General features: G+C 29.1%; 19 non-coding genes across 19 annotated transcripts; all 19 read left to right on the top strand.

The window, feature by feature from the left end:
* The first annotated feature begins 799 nt into the window (after positions 1 to 799).
* On the top strand, positions 800 to 871 carry TRNAK-UUU. The gene has a single exon. It is a non-coding gene; the product is annotated as a tRNA-Lys (tRNA).
* Positions 872 to 3,790: 2,919 nt separating this feature from the next.
* Positions 3,791 to 3,862, top strand: TRNAK-UUU. The gene has a single exon. It is a non-coding gene; the product is annotated as a tRNA-Lys (tRNA).
* Positions 3,863 to 5,619: 1,757 nt separating this feature from the next.
* TRNAK-UUU lies at positions 5,620 to 5,691 on the top strand. Its single transcript has one exon. It is a non-coding gene; the product is annotated as a tRNA-Lys (tRNA).
* A 1,756-nt stretch (positions 5,692 to 7,447) lies between these two features.
* Positions 7,448 to 7,519, top strand: TRNAK-UUU. The gene has a single exon. It is a non-coding gene; the product is annotated as a tRNA-Lys (tRNA).
* A 1,779-nt stretch (positions 7,520 to 9,298) lies between these two features.
* On the top strand, positions 9,299 to 9,370 carry TRNAK-UUU. Its single transcript has one exon. It is a non-coding gene; the product is annotated as a tRNA-Lys (tRNA).
* Positions 9,371 to 10,228: 858 nt separating this feature from the next.
* Positions 10,229 to 10,300, top strand: TRNAK-UUU. The gene has a single exon. It is a non-coding gene; the product is annotated as a tRNA-Lys (tRNA).
* Positions 10,301 to 13,011: 2,711 nt separating this feature from the next.
* Positions 13,012 to 13,083, top strand: TRNAK-UUU. The gene has a single exon. It is a non-coding gene; the product is annotated as a tRNA-Lys (tRNA).
* Positions 13,084 to 13,928: 845 nt separating this feature from the next.
* TRNAK-UUU lies at positions 13,929 to 14,000 on the top strand. The gene has a single exon. It is a non-coding gene; the product is annotated as a tRNA-Lys (tRNA).
* A 2,680-nt stretch (positions 14,001 to 16,680) lies between these two features.
* On the top strand, positions 16,681 to 16,752 carry TRNAK-UUU. Its single transcript has one exon. It is a non-coding gene; the product is annotated as a tRNA-Lys (tRNA).
* An 858-nt stretch (positions 16,753 to 17,610) lies between these two features.
* Positions 17,611 to 17,682, top strand: TRNAK-UUU. Its single transcript has one exon. It is a non-coding gene; the product is annotated as a tRNA-Lys (tRNA).
* Positions 17,683 to 18,518: 836 nt separating this feature from the next.
* On the top strand, positions 18,519 to 18,590 carry TRNAK-UUU. The gene has a single exon. It is a non-coding gene; the product is annotated as a tRNA-Lys (tRNA).
* A 1,753-nt stretch (positions 18,591 to 20,343) lies between these two features.
* Positions 20,344 to 20,415, top strand: TRNAK-UUU. The gene has a single exon. It is a non-coding gene; the product is annotated as a tRNA-Lys (tRNA).
* Positions 20,416 to 21,272: 857 nt separating this feature from the next.
* TRNAK-UUU lies at positions 21,273 to 21,344 on the top strand. The gene has a single exon. It is a non-coding gene; the product is annotated as a tRNA-Lys (tRNA).
* An 854-nt stretch (positions 21,345 to 22,198) lies between these two features.
* TRNAK-UUU lies at positions 22,199 to 22,270 on the top strand. Its single transcript has one exon. It is a non-coding gene; the product is annotated as a tRNA-Lys (tRNA).
* A 1,037-nt stretch (positions 22,271 to 23,307) lies between these two features.
* On the top strand, positions 23,308 to 23,379 carry TRNAK-UUU. The gene has a single exon. It is a non-coding gene; the product is annotated as a tRNA-Lys (tRNA).
* A 997-nt stretch (positions 23,380 to 24,376) lies between these two features.
* On the top strand, positions 24,377 to 24,448 carry TRNAK-UUU. Its single transcript has one exon. It is a non-coding gene; the product is annotated as a tRNA-Lys (tRNA).
* A 1,038-nt stretch (positions 24,449 to 25,486) lies between these two features.
* Positions 25,487 to 25,558, top strand: TRNAK-UUU. The gene has a single exon. It is a non-coding gene; the product is annotated as a tRNA-Lys (tRNA).
* A 997-nt stretch (positions 25,559 to 26,555) lies between these two features.
* TRNAK-UUU lies at positions 26,556 to 26,627 on the top strand. Its single transcript has one exon. It is a non-coding gene; the product is annotated as a tRNA-Lys (tRNA).
* A 1,005-nt stretch (positions 26,628 to 27,632) lies between these two features.
* On the top strand, positions 27,633 to 27,704 carry TRNAK-UUU. Its single transcript has one exon. It is a non-coding gene; the product is annotated as a tRNA-Lys (tRNA).
* Positions 27,705 to 27,837: the final 133 nt, after the last annotated feature.

Raw genomic sequence — 27,837 nt, 5'->3', positions numbered from 1 at the left:
GTTGTATCTAAGTGATATTATAATTCGCCATCATGGCATCGATCCCCACAGGTGGCAACGCGTGCGATTGAATTAGTATTTGCACTCATCTCAGAGTGAGAGAGGAAAAAAATTTTAAAATTTGTCATGTTTGAAATAATATAATTTGTACTTGTGTTAGTTCACTTAAATGAGAGCTGTTGACTATTGATACAAAGGATTTACTTTCACTTTCTTGTTTGTCAAACAATTCAATTTGAACTTGCGTTAGATTGCTCTTAATTTGACGATAGTGCTAGGTTGATATTGTCTTGATTTATGAAATATAAATGGTACTTGAGTTGTTTTCTTCTATAAATGAGAGAGAGAAAAAAAGTTTATGAAAATATCAAAACCTATTATATTTTTATTGATATTAAAAGTAACAGAAAATTACGCTACAACCAACTAAAATATAAATTAGAGTTATGTAAGGGTAAAATTAAAAGAAAATATTAAAATTATAACACATGAAGCACAAAGTACCAGAAACCTTTAATTCTAACATATTTTTAATTTCTGTTTCGATTTAACGCGATTGGTATTTAATTAACATACTAGATTAGACGTGGAAAATGTGTTTCTTTTGGATAAACTAAGTCAATTATTCCATTTGTCACATTTTACCTAATATGTTTACTATTCATTGGTCAACCAACTCATTCATATATTTTTTTCTTTATTTGTTTGTATTACTTTTAATGTGGCTTCGAAGTATATAAATTTAAAAATTTCTACATGTGTTGTTTCCTAAAGGAAGCAATAAATATTAATATAGTTGACCATCTTAGCTCAGTGGTAGAGCGCGTGGCTTTTAACCACGTGGTCGTGGGTTCGATCCCCACAGATGGTGCACTTAATAAGATGTTGTTAGGTTTGAAGTAATATAAAATGCACTTGTGTTGTATCTAAGTGATATTATAGTTTGCCATCATGGCATCGATCCCCACAGGTGGCAATGCGCGCGGTTGAATTAGTATTTACACCCATTTCTTCCTTAAATCAGAGTGAGAGAGGAAAAAAAATTTAAAATTTGTCATGTTTGAAATAATATAATTTGTACTTGTGTTACTTCAATTAAATGAGAGATGTTGACTATTTATCCAAAGGATTTACTTTCACTTTCCTTGTTGTCAAACAATTCATTTTCAACTTCCGTTAGATTGCTCTTAATTTGACGATAGTGCAAGGTTGATATTGTCTTCATTTATGTAATATAAAGGGTACTTGAGTTGTTTTCTTCTATAAATGAGAGAGAAAAAAAGTTTATGAAAATATCAAAACCTATTATATTTTTTCTGTTATTAGAAGTAACAGAAAATTACACTACAACAAACAAAAATATAACTTAGAGTTATGTAAGGGTAAAATTAAAAGAAAATATTAAAATTATAACACAAGAAGCACAAAGTACATGAAACCTTTAATTCTAACATATTTTTAATTTCTGTTACGATTTAACGCGATTGGTATTTAATTAACATACTAGATTAGTACATTGAAAATGTGTTTCTTTTGGATAAACTAAGTCAATTATTCCATTTGTCACATTCTAATGTACATTCAACCAACTCTTTCATATATTTTTTCTTTATTTGTTTTTATTACTTTTAATGTAGTTTCGAAGTATATAAATTTAAAAATTTGAACATGTGTTGTTTCCTAAACGAAGCTATAAATATTAATATAGTTGACCATCTTAACTCATTGGTAGAGCGCGTGGCTTTTAACCACGTGGTCATGGGTTCGATCGCCACAGATGGTGCACTTAATAAGATGTTGTTAGGTTTGAAGTAATATAATTTGCACTTGTGTTGTATCTAAGTGATATTATAGATTCGCCATCATGGCATCGATCCCCACAGGCGGCAACGCGTGCGATTGAATTAGTATTTGCACTCATTTCTTCCTTAAATCAGAGTGAGAGAGGGAGAAAAAAATTTTAAAATTTGTCATGTTTGAAATAATATAATTTGTACTTGTGTTACTTCACATAAATGAGAGATGTTGACTATTTATCAAAAGATTACTTTCACTTTCCTTTTTGTCAAACAATTCATTTTGAAATTGCGTTAGATTGCTCTTAATTTGACGATAGTGCTAGGTTGATATTGTCCTTGACTTATGTAATATAAACGGTACTTGAGTTGTTTTCTTCTATAAATGAGAGAGAGAAAAAAAATTTTAAAATTTGTCATGTTTGAAATAATATAATTTTGTACTTGTGTTACTTCACATAAATGAGAGATGTTTTGACTATTTATCCAAAGAATTTACTTTCACTTTCCTTTTTTGTCAAACAATTCATTTTGAAATTGCGTTAGATTGCTCTTAATTTGACGATAGTGCTAGGTTGATATTGCCTTGATTTATGTAATATAAACGGTACTTGAGTTGTTTTCTTCTATAAATGAGAGAGAAAAAAAAAAAGTTTATGAAAATGTCAAAACCTATTATATTTTTATTGATATTAAAAGTAACAGAAAATTACACTACAACAAACTAAAATATAAATTGGAGTTATGTAAGGGTAAAATTAAAAGAAAATATTAAAATTATAACACAAGAAGCACAAAGTACCTGAAACCTTTAACTCTAACATATTTTTAATTTCTGTTACGATTTAACGCTATTGGTATTTAATTAACATACTAGATTAGAAATTGAAAATGTGTTTCTTTTGGATAAACTAAGTCAATTATTCCATTTGTCACATTTTACCTAATATGTTTACTATTTATTGGTCAACCAACTCTTTCATATATTTTTTCTTTATTTGTTTTTATTACTTTTAATGTAGTTTCAAAGTATATAAATTTAAAAATTTGTGCATGTGTTGTTTCCTAAACGAAGCTATAAATATTAATATAGTTGACCATATTAGCTTAGTGGTAGAGCGCGTGGCTTTTAACCATGTGGTAGTGGGTTCGATCCCCATAGATGGTGCATTTAATAAGATGTATTTGCACTTGTGTTGTATCTAAGTGATAGTATATTTTGCCATCATGGCATCGATCCCCACAGGTGGCAACGCGTGCGATTGAATTAGTATTTGCACTCATCTCAGAGTGAGAGAGGAAAAAAATTTTAAAATTTGTCATGTTTGAAATAATATAATTTGTACTTGTGTTAGTTCACTTAAATGAGAGCTGTTGACTATTGATACAAAGGATTTACTTTCACTTTCTTGTTTGTCAAACAATTCAATTTGAACTTGCGTTAGATTGCTCTTAATTTGACGATAGTGCTAGGTTGATATTGTCTTGATTTATGAAATATAAATGGTACTTGAGTTGTTTTCTTCTATAAATGAGAGAGAGAAAAAAAGTTTATGAAAATATCAAAACCTATTATATTTTTATTGATATTAAAAGTAACAGAAAATTACGCTACAACCAACTAAAATATAAATTAGAGTTATGTAAGGGTAAAATTAAAAGAAAATATTAAAATTATAACACATGAAGCACAAAGTACCAGAAACCTTTAATTCTAACATATTTTTAATTTCTGTTTCGATTTAACGCGATTGGTATTTAATTAACATACTAGATTAGACGTGGAAAATGTGTTTCTTTTGGATAAACTAAGTCAATTATTCCATTTGTCACATTTTACCTAATATGTTTACTATTCATTGGTCAACCAACTCATTCATATATTTTTTTCTTTATTTGTTTGTATTACTTTTAATGTGGCTTCGAAGTATATAAATTTAAAAATTTCTACATGTGTTGTTTCCTAAACGAAGCAATAAATATTAATATAGTTGACCATCTTAGCTCAGTGGTAGAGCGCGTGGCTTTTAACCACGTGGTCGTGGGTTCGATCCCCACAGATGGTGCACTTAATAAGATGTTGTTAGGTTTGAAGTAATATAAAATGCACTTGTGTTGTATCTAAGTGATATTATAGTTTGCCATCATGGCATCGATCCCCACAGGTGGCAATGCGCGCGGTTGAATTAGTATTTACACCCATTTCTTCCTTAAATCAGAGTGAGAGAGGAAAAAAAATTTAAAATTTGTCATGTTTGAAATAATATAATTTGTACTTGTGTTACTTCAATTAAATGAGAGATGTTGACTATTTATCCAAAGGATTTACTTTCACTTTCCTTGTTGTCAAACAATTCATTTTCAACTTCCGTTAGATTGCTCTTAATTTGACGATAGTGCAAGGTTGATATTGTCTTCATTTATGTAATATAAAGGGTACTTGAGTTGTTTTCTTCTATAAATGAGAGAAAAAAAAGTTTATGAAAATATCAAAACCTATTATATTTTTTCTGTTATTAGAAGTAACAGAAAATTACACTACAACAAACAAAAATATAACTTAGAGTTATGTAAGGGTAAAATTAAAAGAAAATATTAAAATTATAACACAAGAAGCACAAAGTACATGAAACCTTTAATTCTAACATATTTTTAATTTCTGTTACGATTTAACGCGATTGGTATTTAATTAACATACTAGATTAGTAATTGAAAATGTGTTTCTTTTGGATAAACTAAGTCAATTATTCCATTTGTCACATTCAACCAACTCTTTCATATATTTTTTCTTTATTTGTTTTTATTACTTTTAATGTAGTTTCGAAGTATATAAATTTAAAAATTTGAACATGTGTTGTTTCCTAAACGAAGCTATAAATATTAATATAGTTGACCATCTTAACTCATTGGTAGAGCGCGTGGCTTTTAACCACGTGGTCATGGGTTCGATCGCCACAGATGGTGCACTTAATAAGATGTTGTTAGGTTTGAAGTAATATAATTTGCACTTGTGTTGTATCTAAGTGATATTATAGTTCGCCATCATGGCATCGATCCCCACAGGCGGCAACGCGTGCGATTGAATTTGTATTTGCACTCATTTCTTCTTTAAATCATTGTGAGAGAGGGAGAAAAAAATTTAAAATTTATCATGTTTGAAATAATATAATTTGTACTTGTGTTACTTCACTTAAATGAGAGATGTTGACTATTTAACAAAACGATTAACTTTCACTTTCCTTTTTGTTAAACAATTCATTTTGATCTTGCGTTTGATTGCTCTTAATTTGAAGATAGTGCTTGCTTGGTATTGTCTTGACTTATGTAATATAAACGGTACTTGAGTTGGTTTCTTCTATAAATGAGAGAGAGACAAAAAGTTTAAGAAAATATCAAAACCTATTATATTTTTATTGATATTAAAAGTAACAGAAAATTACACTACAACAAACTAAAATATAAATTAGTGTTATGTACGGGTAAAATTAAAAGAAAATATTAATATTATAACACAAGAATCACAAAGTACCAGAAACCTTTAATTCTAACATATTTTAAATTTTTGTGACAATTTAACGCGATTGGTATTTGATTAACATACTAGATTAGACATGGAAAATGTGTTTCTTTTGGATAATCTAACTCAATTATTCCATTTGTCACATTTTACCTAATATGTTTACTATTCATTGGTCAACCAACTCTTTCATATATTTTTTCTTTATTTGTTTGTATTACTTTTAATGTAGTTTCGAAGTATATAAATTTAAAAATTTGTACATGTGTTGTTTCCTAAACGAAGCATTAAATATTAATATAGTTGACCATCTTACCTCAGTGGAAGAGCGCGTGGCTTTTAACCACGTGGTCATGGGTTCGATCCCCACAGATGGTGCACTTAATAAGATGTTGTTAAGGTTGAAGTAATATAATTTGCACTTGTGTTGTATCTAAGTGATATTATAATTCGCCATCATGGCATCGATCCCCACAGGTGGCAACGCGCGCGGTTGAATTAGTATTTGCACTCATTTCTTCCTTAAATCAGAGTGAGAGAGGAAAAAAAATTTTAAAATTTGTCATGTTTGAAATAATATAATTTGTACTTGTGTTACTTCACATAAATGAGAGATGTTGACTATTTATCCAAAGAATTTACTTTCACTTTCCTTTTTGTCAAACAATTCATTTTGAAATTGCGTTAGATTGCTCTTAATTTGACGATAGTGCTAGGTTGATATTGCCTTGATTTATGTAATATAAACGGTACTTGAGTTGTTTTCTTCTATAAATGAGAGAGAAAAAAAAAGTTTATGAAAATGTCAAAACCTATTATATTTTTATTGATATTAAAAGTAACAGAAAATTACACTACAACAAACTAAAATATAAATTGGAGTTATGTAAGGGTAAAATTAAAAGAAAATATTAAAATTATAACACAAGAAGCACAAAGTACCTGAAACCTTTAACTCTAACATATTTTTAATTTCTGTTACGATTTAACGCTATTGGTATTTAATTAACATACTAGATTAGAAATTGAAAATGTGTTTCTTTTGGATAAACTAAGTCAATTATTCCATTTGTCACATTTTACCTAATATGTTTACTATTTATTGGTCAACCAACTCTTTCATATATTTTTTCTTTATTTGTTTTTATTACTTTTAATGTAGTTTCGAAGTATATAAATTTAAAAATTTGTGCATGTGTTGTTTCCTAAACGAAGCTATAAATATTAATATAGTTGACCATATTAGCTTAGTGGTAGAGCGTGTGGCTTTTAACCATGTGGTAGTGGGTTCGATCCCCGTAGATGGTGCATTTAATAAGATGTATTTGCACTTGTGTTGTATCTAAGTGATATTATATTTTGCCATCATGGCATCGATCCCCACAGGTGGCAACGCGTGCGATTGAATTAGTATTTGCACTCATCTCAGAGTGAGAGAGGAAAAAAATTTTAAAATTTGTCATGTTTGAAATAATATAATTTGTACTTGTGTTAGTTCACTTAAATGAGAGCTGTTGACTATTGATACAAAGGATTTACTTTCACTTTCTTGTTTGTCAAACAATTCAATTTGAACTTGCGTTAGATTGCTCTTAATTTGACGATAGTGCTAGGTTGATATTGTCTTGATTTATGAAATATAAATGGTACTTGAGTTGTTTTCTTCTATAAATGAGAGAGAGAAAAAAAGTTTATGAAAATATCAAAACCTATTATATTTTTATTGATATTAAAAGTAACAGAAAATTACCCTACAACCAACTAAAATATAAATTAGAGTTATGTAAGGGTAAAATTAAAAGAAAATATTAAAATTATAACACATGAAGCACAAAGTACCAGAAACCTTTAATTCTAACATATTTTTAATTTCTGTTTCGATTTAACGCGATTGGTATTTAATTAACATACTAGATTAGACGTGGAAAATGTGTTTCTTTTGGATAAACTAAGTTAATTATTCCATTTGTCACATTTTACCTAATATGTTTACTATTCATTGGTCAACCAACTCATTCATATATTTTTTTCTTTATTTGTTTGTATTACTTTTAATGTGGCTTCGAAGTATATAAATTTAAAAATTTCTACATGTGTTGTTTCCTAAACGAAGCAATAAATATTAATATAGTTGACCATCTTAGCTCAGTGGTAGAGCGCGTGGCTTTTAACCACGTGGTCGTGGGTTCGATCCCCACAGATGGTGCACTTAATAAGATGTTGTTAGGTTTGAAGTAATATGAAATGCACTTGTGTTGTATCTAAGTGATATTATAGTTTGCCATCATGGCATCGATCCCCACAGGTGGCAATGCGCGCGGTTGAATTAGTATTTACACCCATTTCTTCCTTAAATCAGAGTGAGAGAGGACAAAAAATTTAAAATTTGTCATGTTTGAAATAATATAATTTGTACTTGTGTTACTTCAATTAAATGAGAGATGTTGACTATTTATCCAAAGGATTTACTTTCACTTTCCTTGTTGTCAAACAATTCATTTTCAACTTTCGTTAGATTGCTCTTAATTTGACGATAGTGCAAGGTTGATATTGTCTTCATTTATGTAATATAAACGGTACTTGAGTTGTTTTCTTCTATAAATGAGAGAAAAAAAAGTTTATGAAAATATCAAAACCTATTATATTTTTACTGTTATTAGAAGTAACAGAAAATTACACTACAACAAACAAAAATATAACTTAGAGTTATGTAAGGGTAAAATTAAAAGAAAATATTAAAATTATAACACAAGAAGCACAAAGTACATGAAACCTTTAATTCTAACATATTTTTAATTTCTGTTACGATTTAACGCAATTGGTATTTAATTAACATACTAGATTAGATATGGAAAATGCGTTTCTGTTGGATAAACTAAGTCAATTATTCCATTTTTCACATTTTACCTAATATGTTTACTATTCATTGGTCAACCAACTCTTTCATATATTTTTTCTTTATTTGTTTTTATTACTTTTAATGTAGTTTCGAAGTATATAAATGTAAAAATTTGTACATGTGTTGTTTCCTAAATGAAGCTCTAAAGATTAATATAGTTGACCATCTTAGCTCAGTGGTAAAGTGCGTGGCTTTTAACCACGTGGTCGTGGGTTCGATCCCCAATGATGGTGCACTTAATAAGATGTTAGGTTTGAAGTAATATATAATGCACTTGTGTTGTATCTAAGTGATATTATAGTTTGCCATCATGGCATCGATCCCCACAGGTGGCAATGCGTGCGGTTGAATTAGTATTTACACCCATTTCTTCCTTAAATCAGATTGAGAGAGGAAAAAAATTTAAAATTTGTCATGTTTGAAATAATATAATTTGTACTTGTGTTACTTCACTTAAATGAGATATGTTGACTATTTATCCAAAGGATTTACTTTCACTTTCCTTTTTGTCAAACAATTGATTTTGAAATTGCGTTAGATTGCTCTTAATTTGACGATAGTGCTAGGTTGATATTGCCTAGATTTATGTAATATAAACGGTACTTGAGTTGTTTTCTTCTATAAATGAGAGAGAAAAAAAAAGTTTATAAAAATGTCAAATCCTATTATATTTTTATTGATATTAAAAGTAACAGAAAATTACACTACAACAAACTAAAATATAAATTGGAGTTATGTAAGGGTAAAATTAAAAGAAAATATTAAAATTATAACACAAGAAGCACAAAGTACCTGAAACCTTTAATTCTAACATATTTTTAATTTCTATTACGATTTAACGCGATTGGTATTTAATTAACATACTAGATTAGATATGGAAAATGTGTTTCTGTTGGATAAACTAAGTCAATTATTCCATTTTTTACATTTTACCTAATATGTTTACTATTCATTGGTCAACCAACTCTTTCATATATTTTTTCTTTACTTGTTTTTATTACTTTTAATGTAGTTTCGAAGTATATAAATGTAAAAATTTGTACATGTGTTGTTTCCTAAACGAAGCTCTAAATATTAATATAGTTGACCATCTTAGCTCAGTGGTAGAGCGCGTGGCTTTTAACCACGTGGTTGTGGGTTCAATCCCCATAGATGGTGCACTTAATAAAATGTTGTTAAGTTTGAAGTTATATAAAATGCACTTGTGTTGTATCTAAGTGATATTAAAGTTCGCCATTATGGCATCGATCCCCACAGGTGGCAATGCGCGCGGTTGAATTAGTATTTGCACCCATTTCTTCCTAAAATCAGAGTGAGAGAGGAAAAAAAATTTAAAATTTGTCATGTTTGAAATAATATAATTTGTACTTGTGTTACTTCACTTAAACGAGAGATGTTGACTATTTATCCAAAGGATTTACTTTCACTTTCCTTTTTGTCAAACAATTCATTTTGAAATTGCGTTAGATTGCTCTTAATTTGACGATAGTGCTAGGTTGATATTGCCTTGATTTATGTAATATAAACGGTACTTGAGTTGTTTTCTTCTATAAATGAGAGAGAAAAAAAAAAGTTTATGAAAATGTCAAAACCGATTATATTTTTATTGATATTAAAATTAACAGAAAATTAAACTACAATAAACTAAAATATAAATTGGAGTTATGTAAGGGTAAAATTAAAAGAAAATATTAAAATTATAACACAAGAAGCACAAAGTACCTGAAACCATTAATTCTATCATATTTTTAATTTCTGTTACGATTTAACGCGATTGGTATTTAATTAACATACTAGATTAGATATGGAAAATGTGTTTCTGTTGGATAAACTAAGTCAATTATTCCATTTTTTACATTTTACCTAATATGTTTACTATTCATTGGTCAACCAACTCTTTCATATATTTTTTCTTTACTTGTTTTTATTACTTTTAATGTAGTTTCGAAGTATATAAATGTAAAAATTTGTACATGTGTTGTTTCCTAAACGAAGCTCTAAATATTAATATAGTTGACCATCTTAGCTCAGTGGTAGAGCGCGTGGCTTTTAACCACGTGGTCGTGGGTTCGATCCCCACAGATGGTGCACTTAATAAAATGGTGTTAAGTTTGAAGTTATATAAAATGCACTTGTGTTGTATCTAAGTGATATTAAAGTTCGCCATGATGGCATCGATCCCCACAGGTGGCAATGCGCGCGGTTGAATTAGTATTTGCACCCATTTCTTCCTAAAATCAGAGTGAGAGAGGAAAAAAAATTTAAAATTTGTCATGTTTGAAATAATGTAATTTGTACTTGTGTTACTTCACTTAAACGAGAGATGTTGACTATTTATCCAAAGGATTTACTTTCACTTTCCTTTTTGTCAAACAATTCATTTTGAAATTGCGTTAGATTGCTCTTAATTTGACGATAGTGCTAGGTTGATATTGCCTTGATTTATGTAATATAAACGGTACTTGAGTTGTTTTCTTCTATAAATGAGAGAGAAAAAAAAAGTTTATGAAAATGTCAAAACCGATTATATTTTTATTGATATTAAAATTAACAGAAAATTAAACTACAATAAACTAAAATATAAATTGGAGTTATGTAAGGGTAAAATTAAAAGAAAATACTAAAATTATAACACAAGAAGCACAAAGTACCTGAAACCTTTAATTCTAACATATTTTTAATTTCTGTTACGATTCAACGCGATTGGTATTTAATTAACATACTAGATTAGAAATTGAAAATGTGTTTCTTTTGGTTAAACTAAGTCAATTATTCCATTTGTCACATTTTACCTAATATGTTTACAATTTATTGGTCCACCAACTCTTTCATATATTTTTTCTTTATTTGTTTTTATTACTTTTAATGTAGTTTCGAAGTATATAAATTTAAATATTTGTGCATGTGTTTTTTCTTAAACGAAGCTATAAATATTAATATAGTTGACCATCTTAGCTCAGTGGTAGAGCGCGTGGCATTTAACCACGTGGTAGTGAGTTTGATCCCCATAGATGGTGCACTTAATAAGATGTATTTGCACTTCTGTTGTGTATAAGTGATATTATAGTTCGCCATCCACCACAGGTGGCAACGCGTGCGATTGAATTAGTATTTGCAATCATTTCTTCCTTAAATCATAGTCAGAGACGAAAAAAAAATTTAAAATTTGTCATGTTTGAAATAATATAATTTATACTTGTGTTACTTCATTTAAATGATTTATACTTGTGTTACTTCACTTAAATGAGAGCTGTTGACTATTGATCCAAAGGATTTACTTTCACTTTCTTGATTGTCAAACAATTCCATTTGAACTTGCGTTAGATTGCTCTTAATTTGACGATAGTGCTAGATTGATATTGTCTTGATTTATGAAATATAAATGGTACTTGAGTTGTTTACTTCTATAAATGAGAGAGAAAAAAAGTTTATGAAAATATCAAAACCTATTATATTTTTATTGATATTAAAAGTAACAGAAAATTACGCTACAACCAACTAAAATATAAATTAGAGTTATGTAAGGGTAAAATTAAAAGAAAATATTAAAATTATAACACATGAAGCACAAAGTACCAGAAACCTTTAATTCTAACATATTTTTAATTTCTGTTTCGATTTAACGTGATTGGTATTTAATTAACATACTAGATTAGACATGGAAAATGTGTTTCTTTTGGATAAACTAAGTCAATTATTCCATTTGTCACATTTTACCTAATATGTTTACTATTCATTGGTCAACCAATTCATTCATATATTTTTTCTTTATTTGTTTGTATTACATTTAATGTGGCTTCGAAGTATATAAATTTAAAAATTTCTACAGGTGTTGTTTCCTAAACGAAGCAATAAATATTAATATAGTTGACCGTCTTAGCTCAGTGGTAGAGCGCGTGGCGTTTAACCGCGTGGTCGTGGGTTCGATCTCCACAAATGGTGCACTTAATAAGATGTTGTTTGGTTTGAAGTAATATAAAATGCACTTGTGTTGTATCTAAGTGATATTATAGTTTGCCATCATGGCATCGATCCCCACAGGTGGCAATGCGCGCGGTTGAATTAGTATTTACACCCATTTCTTCCTAAAATCAGAGTGAGAGAGGAAAAAAAATTTAAAATTTGTCATGTTTGAAATAATATAATTTGTACTTGTGTTACTTCACTTAAATGAGAGATGTTGACTATTTATCCAAAGGATTTACTTTCACTTTCCTTTTTGTCAAACAATTCATTTTGAAATTGCGTTAGATTGCTCTTAATTTAACGATAGTGCTAGGTTGATATTGCCTTGATTTATGTAATATAAACGGTACTTGAGTTGTTTTCTTCTATAAATGAGAGAGAGAAAAAAAGTTTATGAAAATGTCAAAACCTATTATATTTTTATCGATATTAAAAGTAACAGAAAATTACACTACAACAAACTAAAATATAAATTGGAGTTATGTAAGGGTAAAATTAATAGAAAATATTAAAATTATAACACAAGAAGCACAAAGTACCTGAAACCTTTAATTCTAACATATTTTTATTTTCTGTTACGATTTAACGCGATTGGTATTTAATTAACATACTAGATTAGATATGGAAAATGTGTTTCTGTTGGATAAACTAAGTCAATTATTCCATTTTTTACATTTTACCTAATATGTTTACTATTCATTGGTCAACCAACTCTTTCATATATTTTTTCTTTATTTGTTTTTATTACTTTTAATGTAGTTTCGAAGTATATAAATGTAAAAATTTGTACATGTGTTGTTTCCTAAACGAAGCTATAAATATTAATATAGTTGACCATCTTAGCTCAGTGGTAGAGCGCGTGGCTTTTAACCACGTGGTCGTGGGTTCGATCCCCACAGATGGTGCACTTAATAAAATGTTGTTAAGTTTGAAGTAATATAAAATGCACTTGTGTTGTATCTAAGTGATATTAAAGTTTGCCCTCATGGCATCGATCCCCACGGGTGGCAATGCGCGCGGTTGCACCCATTTCTTCCTAAAATAAGAGTGAGAGAGGAAAAAAAATTTAAAAATTGTCATGTTTGAAATATTATAATTTGTACTTGTGTTACTTCACTTAAACGAGAGATGTTGACTATTTATCCAAAGGATTTACTTTCACTTTCCTTTTTGCCAAACAATTCATTTTGAAATTGCGTTAGATTGCTCTTAATTTGACGATAGTGCTAGGTTGATATTGCCTTGATTTATGTAATATAAACGGTACTTGAGTTGTTTTCTTCTATAAATGAGAGAGAAAAAAAAAGTTTATGAAAATGTCAAAACCTATTATATTTTTATTGATATTAAAAGTAACAGAAAATTACACTACAACAAACTAAAATATAAATTGGAGTTATGTAAGGGTAAAATTAATAGAAAATATTAAAATTATAACACAAGAAGCACAAAGTACCTGAAACCTTTAATTCTAACATATTTTTAATTTCTGTTACGATTTAACGCGATTGGTATTTAATTAACATACTAGATTAGATATGGAAAATGTGTTTCTGTTGGATAAACTAACTCAATTATTCCATTTTTTACATTTTACCTAATATGTTTACTATTCATTGGTCAACCAACTCTTTCATATATTTTTTCTTTATTTGTTTTTATTACTTTTAATGTAGTTTCGAAGTATATAAATGTAAAAATTTGTACATGTGTTGTTTCCTAAACGAAGCTATAAATATTAATATAGTTGACCATCTTAGCTCAGTGGTAGAGCGCATGGCTTTTAACCACGTGGTCGTGGGTTTGATCCCCACAGATGGTGCACTTAATAAAATGTTGTTAAGTTTGAAGTAATATAAAATGCACTTGTGTTGTATCTAAGTGATATTAAAGTTCGCCCTCATGGCATCGATCCCCACGGGTGGCAATGCGCGCGTTTGCACCCATTTCTTCCTAAAATAAGAGTGAGAGAGGAAAAAAAATTTAAAATTTGTCATGTTTGAAATATTATAATTTGTACTTGTGTTACTTCACTTAAACGAGAGATGATGACTATTTATCCAAAGGATTTACTTTCACTTTCCTTTTTGTCAAACAATTCATTTTGAAATTGCGTTAGATTGCTCTTAATTTGACGATAGTGCTAGGTTGATATTGCCTTGATTTATGTAATATAAACGGTACTTGAGTTGTTTTCTTCTATAAATGAGAGAGAAAAAAAAAGTTTATGAAAATGTCAAAACCTATTATATTTTTATTGATATTAAAAGTAACAGAAAATTACACTACAACAAACTAAAATATAAATTGGAGTTATGTAAGGGTAAAATTAAAAGAAAATACTAAAATTATAACACAAGAAGCACAAAGTACCTGAAACCTTTAATTCTAACATATTTTTAATTTCTGTTACGATTTAACGCTATTGGTATTTAATTAACATACTAGATTAGAAATTGAAAATGTGTTTCTTTTGGATAAACTAAGTCAATTATTCCATTTGTCACATTTTACCTAATATGTTTACTATTTATTGGTCCACCAATTCTTTCAAATATTTTTTCTTCATTTGTTTTTATTACTTTTAATGTAGTTTATAAGTATATAAATTTAAAAATTTGTGCCTGTGTTGTTTCCTAAACGAAGCTATAAATATTAATATAGTTGACCATCTTAGCTCAGTGGTGGAGCGCGTGGCATTTAACCACGTGGTAGTGGGTTCGATCCCCATAGATGTTGCACTTAATAAGATGTATTTGCACTTGTGTTGTGTATAAGTGATATTATAGTTCGCCATCATGGCATCGATCCCCACAGGTGGCAACGCGTGCGATTGAATTAGTATTTGCAATCATTTCTTCCTTAAATCAGAGTCAGAGAGGAAAAAAAAATTTAAAATTTGTCATGTTTGAAATAATATAATTTGTACTTGTGTTACATCACTTAAATGGGAGCTGTTGACTATTGATCCGAAGGATTTACTTTCACTTTCTTGTTTGTCAAACAATTCAATTTGAACTTGCGTTAGATTGCTCTTAATTTGACGATAGTGCTAGGTTGATATTGTCTTCATTTATGTAATATAAACGGTACTTGAGTTGTTTTCTTCTATAAATGAGAGAAAAAAAAGTTTATGAAAATATCAAAACCTATTATATTTTTACTGTTATTAGAAGTAACAGAAATTTACACTACAACAAACAAAAATATAACTTAGAGTTATGTAAGGGTAAAATTAAAAGAAAATATTAAAATTATAACACAAGAAGCACAAAGTACCAGAAACCTTTAATTCTAACATATTTTTAATTTCTGTTACGATTTAACGCGATTGGTATTTAATTAACATACTAGATTAGATATGGAAAATGTGTTTCTGTTGGATAAACTAAGTCAATTATTCCATTTTTCACATTTTACCTAATATGTTTACTATTCATTGGTCAACCAACTCTTTCATATATTTTTTCTTTATTTGTTTTTATTACTTTTAATGTAGTTTCGAAGTATATAAATGTAAAAATTTGTACATGTGTTGTTTCCTAAACGAAGCTATAAATATTAATATAGTTGACCATCTTAGCTCAGTGGTAGAGCGCGTGGCTTTTAACCACGTGGTAGTGGGTTCCATCACCACAGATGGTGCACTTAATAAAATGTTGTTAAGTTTGAAGTAATATAAAATGCACGTGTGTTGAATCTAAGTGATATTATAGTTCGCCATCATGGCATCGATCCCCACAGGTGGCAATGCGCGCGGTTGAATTAGTATTTGCACCCATTTCTTCCTTAAATCAGAGTGAGAGAGGAAAAAAAATTTAAAATTTGTCATGTTTGAAATAATATAATTTGTACTTGTGTTACTTTACTTAAACGAGAGATGTTGACTATTTATCCAAAGGATTTACTTTCACTTTCCTTTTTGTCAAACAATTCATTTTGAAATTGCATTAGATTGCTCTTAATTTGACGATAGTGCTAGGTTGATATTGCCTTGATTTATGTAATATAAACAGTACTTGAGTTGTTTTCTTCTATAAATGAGAGAGAAAAAAAAAGTTTATGAAAATGTCAAAACCAATTATATTTTTATTGATATTAAAAGTAACAGAAAATTACACTACAACAAACTAAAATATAAATTGGAGTTATGTAAGGGTAAAATTAAAAGAAAATATTAAAATTATAACACAAGAAGCACAAAGTACCAGAAACCTTTAATTCTAACATATTTTTAATTTCTGTTACGATTTAACGCGATTGGTATTTAATTAACATACTAGATTAGATATGGAAAATGTGTTTCTTTTTGATAAACTAAGTCAATTATTCCATTTTTCACATTTTACCTAATATGTTTACTATTCATTGGTTAACCAACACTTTCATATATTTTTTCTTTATTTGTTTTTATTACTTTTAATGTAGTTTCGAAGTATATAAATGTAAAAATTTGTACATGTGTTGTTTCCTAAACGAAGCTATAAATATTAATATAGTTGACCATCTTAGCTCACTGGTAGAGCGCGTGGCTTTTAACCATGTGGTTGTGGGTTCGATCCCCACAGATGGTGCACTTAATAAGATGTTGTTAGGTTTGAAGTAATATAATTTGCACTTGTGTTGTATCTAAGTGATATTATAGTTCGCCATCATGACATCGATCCCCACAGGTGGCAATGCGCGCGGTTGAATTAGTATTTGCACCCACTTCTTCCTTAAATCAGAGTGAGAGAGGGAAAAAAATTTAAAATTTGTCATGTTTGAAATAATATAATTTGTACTTGTGTTACTTCACTTAAATGAGAGATGTTGACTATTTATCCAAAGGATTTACTTTCACTTTCCTTTTTGTCAAACAATTCATTTTGAACATGCGTTAGATTCCTCTTAATTTGTCGATAGTGCTAGGTTGATATTGTCTTGATTTATGTAATATAAACGGTACTTGAGATGTTTTCTTCTATAAATGAGAGAAAAAAAAAAGTTTATGAAAATATCAAAACCGATTATATTTTTATTGTTATTAGAAGCAACAGAAAATTACACTACAACAAAAAAAAAAATATAACTTAGAGATATGTAAGGGTCAAATTAAAAGAAAATATTAAAATTATAACACAAGAAGCACAAAGTACCAGAAACCTTTAATTCTAACATATTTTTAATTTCTGTTACGATTTAATGCGATTGGTATTTAATTAACATACTAGATTAGACATGGAAAATGTGTTTCTTTTGGATAAACTAAGTCAATTATTCCATTTTTCACATTTTACCTGATATGTTTACTATTCATTGGTCAACTAACTCTTTCATATATTTTTTCTTCATTTGCTTTTATTACTTTTAATGTAGTTTCGAAGTATATAAATTTAAAAATTTGAACATGTGTTGTTTCCTAAACGAAGCTATAAATATTAATATTGTTGACCATCTTAGCTCAGTGGTAGAGCGCGTGGCTTTTAACCACGTGGTCGTGGGTTCGATCCCCATAGATGGTGCACTTAATAAGATGTATTTGCACTTGTGTTGTATCTAAGTGATATTATAGTTCGCCATCATGCAATCGATCCCCATAGGTGGCAACGCGTGCGATTGAATTAGTATTTGCACTCATTTCTTCCTTAGATCAGAGTGAGAGAGGAAAAAAAAATTTAAAATTTGTCATGTTTGAAATAATATAATTTGTACTTGTGTTACTTCACTTAAATGAGAGCTGTAGACTATTGATCCAAAGGATTTACTTTCACTTTCTTGTTTGTCAAACAATTCATTTTGAACTTGCGTTAGATTGCTCTTAATTTGACGATAGTGCTAGGTTGATATTGTCTTGATTTATGTAATATAAACGGTACTTGAGTTGTTTTCTTCTATAAATGAGAGAACAAAAAAAGTTTATGAAAATATCAAAACCTAATATATTTTTATTGTTATTAGAAGTAACAGAAAATTACACTACAACAAACAAAAATATAACTTAGAGTTATGTATGGGTAAAATTTAAAGAAAATATTAAAATTATAACACAAGAAGCACAAAGTACCAGAAACCTTTAATTCTAACATATTTTTAATTTCTGTTACGATTTAACGCGATTGGTATTTAATTAACATACTAGATTAGACATGGAAAATGTGTTTCTTTTGGATAATCTAAGTCAATTATTCCATTTGTCACATTTTACCTAATATGTTTACTATTCATTGGTCAACCAACTCTTTCATATATTTTTTCTTTATTTGTTTTTATTACTTTTAATGTAGTTTCGAAGTATTTAAATTTAAAAATTTGAACATGTGTTGATTCCTAAACGGAGCTATAAATATTAATATAGTTGACCATCTTAGCTCAGTGGTAGAGCGCGTGGCTTTTAACTACGTGGTCGTGGGTTCGATCCCCACAGATGGTGCACTTAATAAGATGTTGTTAGGTTTGAATTAATATAATTTGAACTTGTGTTGTATCTAAGTGATAATATAGTCCGCCATCATGGCATCGGTCCCCACAGGTGGCAACGCGCGCGGTTGAATTAGTATTTACACCCGTTTCTTACTAAATCAGAGTGAGAGAGGAAAAAAAATTTAATATTTGTCATGTCTGAAATAATATAATTTGTACTTGTGTTACTTAACTTAAATGAGAGATGTTGACTATTTATCCAAATGATTTACTTTCACTTTCCTTTTGACAGCTCTTAATTTGACGATAGTGCTAGGTTGATATTGTCTTGATTTATGTAATATAAACGGTACTTGAGTTATTTTCTTCTATAAATGAGAGGAAAAAAAAAGTTTTTGAAAATATCAAGACCTATTATATTTTTATTGATATTAAAGTAACAGAAAATTACACTACAATAAACTAAAATATAAATTGGAGTTATGTAAGGGTAAAATTAAAAGAAAATACTAAAATTATAACACAAGAAGCACAAAGTACCTGAAATCTTTAATTCTAACATATTTTTAATTTCTGTTACGATTTAACATGATTGGTATTTAATTAACATACTAGATTAGAAATTGAAAATGTGTTTCTTTTGGATAAACTAAGTCAATTATTCCATTTGTCACATTTTACCTAATATGTTTACTATTCATTGGTCAACCAACTCTTTCATATATTTTTTCTTTATTTGTTTTTATTACTTTTAATGTAGTTTCGAAGTATATAAATTTAAAAATTTGTACATGTGTTGTTTCCTAAACGAAGCTATAAATATTAATATAGTTGATCATCTTAGCTCAGTGGTAGAGTGTGTGGCTTTAAACCACGTGGTCGTGGGTTTGATCCCCACAGATGGTGCACTTAATAAGATGTTGTTAGGTTTGAAGTAATATAATTTGCACTTTTGTTGTATCTAAGTGATATTATAGTTCGCCATCATGGCATCGATCCCCACAGGTGGCAACGCGCGCGGTTGAATTAGTATTTTCACCCATTTCTTCCTTAACTCATAGTGAGAGAGGAAAAAAAATTTAAAATTTGTCAAGTTTGAAATAATATAATTTTTACTTGTGTTAATTCACTCAAATGAGAGATGTTGACTATTCATCCAAAGGATTTACTTTCACTTTCCTTTTTGTCAAACAATTCATTTTGAACTTATTGCGTTAGATTGCTCTTAATTTGACGATAGTGCTAGGTTGATATTGTCTTCATTTATGTAATATAAACGGTACTTGAATTGTTTTCTTTTATAAATGTGAGAAAAAAAAAACTTTATGAAAATATCAAAACCTATTATATTTTTATTGATATTAGAAGTAATAGAAAATTACACTACAACAAACAAAAACATAACTTAGAGTTATGTAAGGGTAAAATTAAAAGAAAATATTAAAATTATAACACAAGAAGCACAAAGTACCAGAAACCTTTAATTTAACACGTTTTTAATTTCTGTTACGATTTAACGCGATTGGTATTCAATTAACATACTAGATTAGACATGGAAAATGTGTTTCTTTTGGATAAACTAAGTCAGTTATTCCATTTTTCACATTTTACCTAATATGTTTACTATTCATTGGTCAACCAACTCTTTCATATATTTTTTCTTTATTTTTTTTGTTACTTTTAATGAAGTTTCGAAGTATATAAATTTAAAAATTTGTATATGTGTTGTTTCCTAAACGAATCTATAAATATTAATATAGCTGACCATCTTAGCTCAGTGGTAGAGCGCGTGGCTTTTAACCACGTGGTCGTGGATTCGATCCCCACAGATGGTGCACTTAATAAGATGTTGTTAGGTTTGAAGTAATATAATTTGCACTTGTGTTGTATCTAAGTGATATTATAGTTTGCCATCATGGCACCGATCCCCACAAGTGGCAACGCGTGCGGTCGAAATTAGTATTTTCACCCATTTCTTCCTTAAATCAGAGTGAGAGAGGAAAAAATAAATTAAAATTTGTCATGTTTGAAATAATATAATTTGTACTTGTGTTAATTCACTTAAATGAGAGATGTTGACTATTTATCCAAATGATTTACTTTCACTTTCCTTTTTGTCAAACAATTCATTTTGAACTTGCGTTAGATTGCTCTTAATTTGACTATAGTGCTAAGTTGATATTGTCTTCATTTATGTAATATAAACGATACTTGAGTTGTTTTCTTCAATAAATGAGAGAAAAAAAAAGTTTATGAAAATATCAAAACCTATTATATTTTTATTGATATTAGAAGTAACAGAAAATTACACTACAACAAACAAAAATATAACCTAGAATTATGTAAGGGTAAAATTAAAAGAAAATATTAAAATTATAACACAAGAAGGACAAAGTACCAGAAACCTTTAATTCTAATATATTTTTAATTTCTGTTACGATTTAACGTGATTGGTATTTAATTAACATACTAGATTAGATATGGAAAATGTGTTTCTTTTGGATAAACTAAGTCAATTATTCCATTTTTCAAATTTTACCTAATATGTTTACTATTCATTGGTCAACCAACTCTTTCATATATTATTTCATTATTTGTTTTTATTACTTTTAATGTAGTTTCGAAGTATATAAATTTAAAAATTTGTACATGTGTTGTTTCCTAAACGAAGCTATAAATATTAATATAGTTGACCATCTTAGCTCAGTGGTAGAGCGCGTGGCTTTTAACCACGTGGTCGTGGGTTCGATCCCCACAGATGGTGCACTTAATAAGATGTTGTTAGGTTTGAAGTAATATAATTTGCACTTGTGTTGTATCTAAGTGATATTATAGTTTGCCATCATGGCATCGATCCCCACAGGTGGCAATGCGCGCGGTTGAATTAGTATTTGCACTCATTTCTTCCTTAAATCAGAGTGAGAGAGCAAAAAAATTTAAAATTTGTCATGTTTGAAATAATATAATTTGTACTTGTGTTACTTCACTTAAATTAGAGATGTTGACTATTTATCCAAATGATTTACTTTCACTTTCCTTTTTGTCAAACAATTCATTTTGAACTTGCGATAGATTGCTCTTAATTTGACGATAGTGCTAGGTTGATACTGTCTTGATTTATGTAATATAAACGGTACTTGAGTTGTTTTCTTCTATAAATGAGAGGAAAAAAAAAGTTTATGAAAATATCAAAACTTATTATATTTTTATTGATACTAAATTAATAGAAAATTACACTACAACAAACAAAAATATAACTTAGAGTTATGTAAGGGTAAAACTAAAAGAAAATATTAAAATTATAACACAAGAAGCACAAAGTACCAGAAAACTTTAATTCTAACACATTTTTAATTTCTGTTACGATTTAACGCGATTGGAATTTAATTAACATACTAGATTAGACATGGAAAATGTGTTTCTTTTGGATAAACTAAGTCAGTTATTCCATTTTTCCCATTTTACCTAATATGTTTACTATTCATTGGTCAACCAACTCTTTCATATATTTTTTCTTTATTTGTTTTTATTACTTTTAATGTAGTTTCGAAGTATATAAATTTAAAAATTTGTACATGTGTTGTTTCCTAAACGAAGCTATAAATATTAATATAGTTGACCATCTTAGCTCAGTGGTTGAGCGCGTGGCTTTTAACCACGTGGTCGTGGGTTCGATCCCCACAGATGGTGCACTTAATAAGATGTTGTTAGGTTTGAAGTAATATAATTTGCACTTATGTTGTATCTAAGTAATAATATAGTTCGCCATCATGCCATCGATCCCCACAGGGGGTAACGGGCGCGGTTGGATTAGTATTTGCACCCATTTCTTCCTTAAATCAGCGGTTGGATTAGTATTTGCACCCATTTCTTCCTTAAATCAGAGTGAGAGAGGAAAAAAAATTTAAAATTTGTGATGTTTGAAATAATATAATTTGTACTTGTGTTGTATCTAAGTGATATTATAGTTCGCCATCACGGCATCGATCCTCACAGGTGGCAACGCGCGCGGTTGAATTAGTATTTTCACCCATTTCTTCCTTAAATCAGAGTGAGAGAGGAAAAAATAATATAATTTGTACTTGTGTTACTTCACTTAAATGAGAGATGTTGACTATTTATCCAAATGATTTACTTTCACTTTCCTTTTTGTCAAACAATTCATTTTGAACTTGCGATAGATTGCTCTTAATTTGACGATAGTGCTAGGTTGAAACTGTCTTGATTTATGTAATATAAACGGTACTTGAGTTGATTTCTTCTATAAATGAGAGGAAAAAAAAAGTTTATGAAAATATCAAAACCTATTATATTTTTATTGATACTAAATTAATAGAAAATTACACTACAACAAACAAAAATATAACTTAGAGTTATGTAAGGGTAAAACTAAAAGAAAATATTAAAATATTAACACCAGAAGCACAAAGTACCAGAAACCTTTTATTCTAACATATTTTTAATTTCTGTTATGATTTAACGCGATTGGTATTTAATTAACATACTAGATTAGACATGGAAAATGTGTTTCTTTTGGATAAACTAAGTCAGTTATTCCATTTTTCCCATTTTACCTAATATGTTTACTATTCATTGGTCAACCAACTCTTTCATATATTTTTTCTTTATTTGTTTTTATTACTTTTAATGTAGTTTCGAAGTATATAAATTTTAAAATTTGTACATGTGTTGTTTCCTAAACGAAGCTATAAATATTAATATAGTTGACCATCTTAGCTTAGTGGTTGAGCGCGTGGCTTTTAACCACGTGGTCGTGGGTTCGATCCCCACAGATGGTGCACTTAATAAGATGTTGTTAGGTTTGAAGTAATATAATTTGCACTTATGTTGTATCTAAGTAATAATATAGTTCGCCATCATGCCATCGATCCCCACAGGGGGTAACGGGCGCGGTTGGATTAGTATTTGCACCCATTTCTTCCTTAAATCAGAGTGAGAGAGGAAAAAAAAATTTAAAATTTGTCATGTTTGAAATAATATAATTTGTACTTGTGTTGTATCTAAGTGATATTATAGTTCGCCATCACGGCATCGATCCTCACAGGTGGCAACGCGCGCGGTTGAATTAGTATTTTCACCCATTTCTTCCTTAAATCAGAGTGAGAGAGGAAAAAATAATATAATTTGTACTTGTGTTACTTCACTTAAATGAGAGATGTTGACTATTTATCCAAATGATTTACTTTCACTTTCCTTTTTGTCAAACAATTCATTTTGAACTTGCGATAGATTGCTCTTAATTTGACGATAGTTCTAGGTTGAAACTGTCTTGATTTATGTAATATAAACGGTACTTGAGTTGATTTCTTCTATAAATGAGAGGAAAACAAAAGTTTATGAAAATATCAAAACCTATTATATTTTTATTGATACTAAATTAATAGAAAATTACACTACAACAAACAAAAATATAACTTAGAGTTATGTAAGGGTAAAACTAAAAGAAAATATTAAAATATTAACACAAGAAGCACAAAGTACCAGAAACCTTTTATTCTAACATATTTTTAATTTCTGTTACGATTTAACGCGATTGGTATTTAATTAACATACTAGATTAGACATGGAAAATGTGTTTCTTTTGGATAAACTAAGTCAGTTATTCCATTTTTCCCATTTTACCTAATATGTTTACTATTCATTGGTCAACCAACTCTTTCATATATTTTTTCTTTATTTGTTTTTATTACTTTTAATGTAGTTTCGAAGTATATAAATTTAAAAATTTGTACATGTGTTGTTTCCTAAACGAAGCTATAAATATTAATATAGTTGACCATCTTAGCTCAGTGGTTGAGCGCGTGGCTTTTAACCACGTGGTCGTGGGTTCGATCCCCACAGATGGTGCACTTAATAAGATGTTGTTAGGTTTGAAGTAATATAATTTGCACTTATGTTGTATCTAAGTAATAATATAGTTCGCCATCATGCCATCGATCCCCACAGGGGGTAACGGGCGCGGTTGGATTAGTATTTGCACCCATTTCTTCCTTAAATCAGCGGTTGGATTAGTATTTGCACCCATTTCTTCCTTAAATCAGAGTGAGAGAGGAAAAAAAAATTTAAAATTTGTCATGTTTGAAATAATATAATTTGTACTTGTGTTGTATCTAAGTGATATTATAGTTCGCCATCACGACATCGATCCTCACAGGTGGCAACGCGCGCGGTTGAATTAGTATTTTCACCCATTTCTTCCTTAAATCAGAGTGAGAGAGGAAAAAATAATATAATTTGTACTTGTGTTACTTCACTTAAATGAGAGATGTTGACTATTTATCCAAATGATTTACTTTCACTTTCCTTTTTGTCAAACAATTCATTTTGAACTTGCGATAGATTGCTCTTAATTTGACGATAGTGCTAGGTTGAAACTGTCTTGATTTATGTAATATAAACGGTACTTGAGTTGATTTCTTCTATAAATGAGAGGAAAAAAAAAGTTTATGAAAATATCAAAACCTATTATATTTTTATTGATACTAAATTAATAGAAAATTACACTACAACAAACAAAAATATAACTTAGAGTTATGTAAGGGTAAAACTAAAAGAAAATATTAAAATATTAACACAAGAAGCACAAAGTACCAGAAACCTTTTATTCTAACATATTTTTAATTTCTGTTATGATTTAACGCGATTGGTATTTAATTAACATACTAGATTAGACATGGAAAATGTGTTTCTTTTGGATAAACTAAGTCAGTTATTCCATTTTTCCCATTTTACCTAATATGTTTACTATTCATTGGTCAACCAACTCTTTCATATATTTTTTCTTTATTTGTTTTTATTACTTTTAATGTAGTTTCGAAGTATATAAATTTTAAAATTTGTACATGTGTTGTTTCCTAAACGAAGCTATAAATATTAATATAGTTGACCATCTTAGCTCAGTGGTTGAGCGCGTGGCTTTTAACCACGTGGTCGTGGGTTCGATCCCCACAGATGGTGCACATAATAAGATGTTGTTAGGTTTGAAGTAATATAATTTGCACTTATGTTGTATCTAAGTAATAATATAGTTCGCCATCATGCCATCGATCCCCACAGGGGGTAACGGGCGCGGTTGGATTAGTATTTGCACCCATTTCTTCCTTAAATCAGAGTGAGAGAGGAAAAAAAAATTTAAAATTTGTCATGTTTGAAATAATATAATTTGTACTTGTGTTGTATCTAAGTGATATTATAGTTCGCCATCACGGCATCGATCCTCACAGGTGGCAACGCGCGCGGTTGAATTAGTATTTTCACCCATTTCTTCCTTAAATCAGAGTGAGAGAGGAAAAAATAATATAATTTGTACTTGTGTTACTTCACTTAAATGAGAGATGTTGACTATTTATCCAAATGATTTACTTTCACTTTCCTTTTTGTCAAACAATTCATTTTGAACTTGCGATAGATTGCTCTTAATTTGACGATAGTGCTAGGTTGAAACTGTCTTGATTTATGAAATATAAACGGTACTTGAGTTGATTTCTTCTATAAATGAGAGGAAAACAAAAGTTTATGAAAATATCAAAACCTATTATATTTTTATTGATACTAAATTAATAGAAAATTACACTACAACAAACAAAAATATAACTTAGAGTTATGTAAGGGTAAAACTAAAAGAAAATATTAAAATATTAACACAAGAAGCACAAAGTACCAGAAACCTTTTATTCTAACATATTTTTAATTTCTGTTACGATTTAACGCGATTGGTATTTAATTAACATACTAGATTAGACATGGAAAATGTGTTTCTTTTGGATAAACTAAGTCAGTTATTCCATTTTTCACATTTTACCTAATATGTTTACTATTCATTGGTCAACCAACTCTTTCATATATTTTTTCTTTATTTATTTTTAATACTTTTAATGTAGTTTCGAAGTATATAAATTTAAAAATTTGTACATGTGTTGTTTCCTAAACGAAGCTCTAAAAATTAATATAGTTGACCATCTTAGCTCGGTGGTAGAGCGTGTGGCTTTTAACCACATGGTCGTGGGTTCGATCCCCACAAATGGTGCACTTAATAAGATGTTATTAGGTTTGAATTAATATAATTTGCACTTGTGTTGTATCTAGGTGATAATATAGTTCGCCATCATGGCATCGATCCCCACAGGGGATAATGGGCGCGGTTGAATTCTTCCTTAAATCAGAGTGAGAGAGGAAAAAAAATTTTAAAATTTGTCATGTTTGAAACAATATAATTTGTACTTGTGTATTATCTAAGTGATATTATAGTTCGCCATCACGGCATCGATCCTCACAGGTGGCAACGCGCGCGGTTGAATTAGTATTTTCACCCATTTCTTCCTTAAATCAGAGTGAGAGAGGAAAAAAAATTTTAAATTTGTCATGTTTGAAATAATATAATTTGTACTTGTGTTACTTCACTTAAATGAGAGATGTTGACTATTTATCCAAATGATTTACTTTCACTTTCCTTTTTGTCAAACAATTCATTTTGAACTTGCGATAGATTGCTCTTAATTTGACGATAGTTCTAGGTTGAAACTGTCTTGATTTATGAAATATAAACGGTACTTGAGTTGATTTCTTCTATAAATGAGAGGAAAACAAAAGTTTATGAAAATATCAAAACCTATTATATTTTTATTGATACTAAATTAATAGAAAATTACACTACAACAAACAAAAATATAACTTAGAGTTATGTAAGGGTAAAACTAAAAGAAAATATTAAAATATTAACACAAGAAGCACAAAGTACCAGAAACCTTTTATTCTAACATATTTTTAATTTCTGTTACGATTTAACGCGATTGGTATTTAATTAACATACTAGATTAGACATGGAAAATGTGTTTCTTTTGGATAAACTAAGTCAGTTATTCCATTTTTCACATTTTACCTAATATGTTTACTATTCATTGGTCAACCAACTCTTTCATATATTTTTTCTTTATTTATTTTTAATACTTTTAATGTAGTTTCGAAGTATATAAATTTAAAAATTTGTACATGTGTTGTTTCCTAAACGAAGCTCTAAAAATTAATATAGTTGACCATCTTAGCTCGGTGGTAGAGCGTGTGGCTTTTAACCACATGGTCGTGGGTTCGATCCCCACAAATGGTGCACTTAATAAGATGTTATTAGGTTTGAATTAATATAATTTGCACTTGTGTTGTATCTAGGTGATAATATAGTTCGCCATCATGGCATCGATCCCCACAGGGGATAATGGGCGCGGTTGAATTCTTCCTTAAAT

Source organism: Ipomoea nil, unplaced genomic scaffold (assembly GCF_001879475.1).
Source record: "Ipomoea nil cultivar Tokyo-kokei standard unplaced genomic scaffold, Asagao_1.1 scaffold2833, whole genome shotgun sequence".
In the NCBI taxonomy this organism is placed as follows: Eukaryota; Viridiplantae; Streptophyta; class Magnoliopsida; order Solanales; family Convolvulaceae; genus Ipomoea; species Ipomoea nil.
This window is presented reverse-complemented; position numbering and strand designations above follow the sequence as displayed.